The sequence below is a fragment of the Lygodium microphyllum genome, chromosome 17 (genome assembly GCF_053477565.2).
Source record: "Lygodium microphyllum isolate KBCC chromosome 17, Lygodium_microphyllum_v1.1.10, whole genome shotgun sequence".
NCBI classification, from domain to species: Eukaryota; Viridiplantae; Streptophyta; class Polypodiopsida; order Schizaeales; family Lygodiaceae; genus Lygodium; species Lygodium microphyllum.
This window is the reverse complement of record NC_141151.1, coordinates 51,305-52,500: the sequence shown is the minus strand read 5'-3', so window position 1 is coordinate 52,500 and position 1,196 is coordinate 51,305.

Here is a 1,196-nt window from a genome sequence, read left to right as displayed (position 1 = left end):
CATACTGCTTACCTGCTGCCAAGGCCAGAGGGGTGATGACTTCTTTGCCTGTTGCTATCTCGAAGGGGGTGAAACCTGTAGAACTATGCAGGGTCGCATTGTAATGAAACTCCAGGATGTCAAGGTATTGAGCCCAATCCTTTTGATCAGCTCGCACATAGCTGCGGATGTAATCTTCGATGCCTTGGTTGAGTCTTTCGGTTTGTCCATCTGTCTGCGGATGAAAAGCCGACGAGAAGCGGAGCTGAGTATCCATTAACTTGAAAAGCTCCCGCCACATGTTGCTGAGAAATCGGGGATCTCGATCAGACACAATGGCTAGAGGCAGCCCATGATACTTGAAGATCCTTGAAAAGAATAATTTTGCCACTTTCTGAGCAGTGATTGGCGGCTCGGTGGCAATGAAGTGAGCTTGTTTGGAGAGGTAGTCCACCACCACAAAGATGGCCGTGCAGCCATGCGACTTGGGCAATTCGGTGATGAAATCCATACTTACCACATCCCAGGGGCGGGATGGAATCGGCATTTGTTGTAGCTCTCCTGCGGGCTTCATCCTCTGTGCCTTCACCATTTGACATGTCGGGCAGGTGCGTACATATTCGGTGACGTCCTCCCGCATCTTCGGCCAATAGAAAAATCTTTTCAGGCGATCAAAAGTCCTTATCTGACCCGAGTGCCCCCCAATGGGACTATCATGGCACTCCCATAGGATTTGATTCCTGAGTTCATCATTTTTGGGTACATACATGGCTCCTTGGTAGTAGATGATACCATTTCTGACTTCATACATTCCCCATGGAGTGGATCCTGCTTCAATGTCCTTCAGAAGTTGTTGAGCCTCTTCATTCCCATCCATCTTCTCCCGCACCTGAGCCCCAAATCTGCCTTCAGCAACGGTGATAGCTTGTAGTTCAGCTTGTCGACTCAAAGCATCCGGCATTTTATTGGAAGAGCCAGGCTTGTGGATAATCTCTATGTCAAATTCGGCCAGAAAATCCTGCCATCGGGCTTGCTTTGGTGATAGCTTTGGTTGAGTTTGGAAATACTTGAGGGAAATATTATCTGTATAGACTTTTGTTGGCTTATCTTGCACATAGTGCCGCCACTTTCTCAAGCAATGCACTACTGCATACATCTCTTTCTCATGAGTAGCCCACCTTCTCTCCGTTGGGTCCAGCTTCTTCGATTCATAGCAT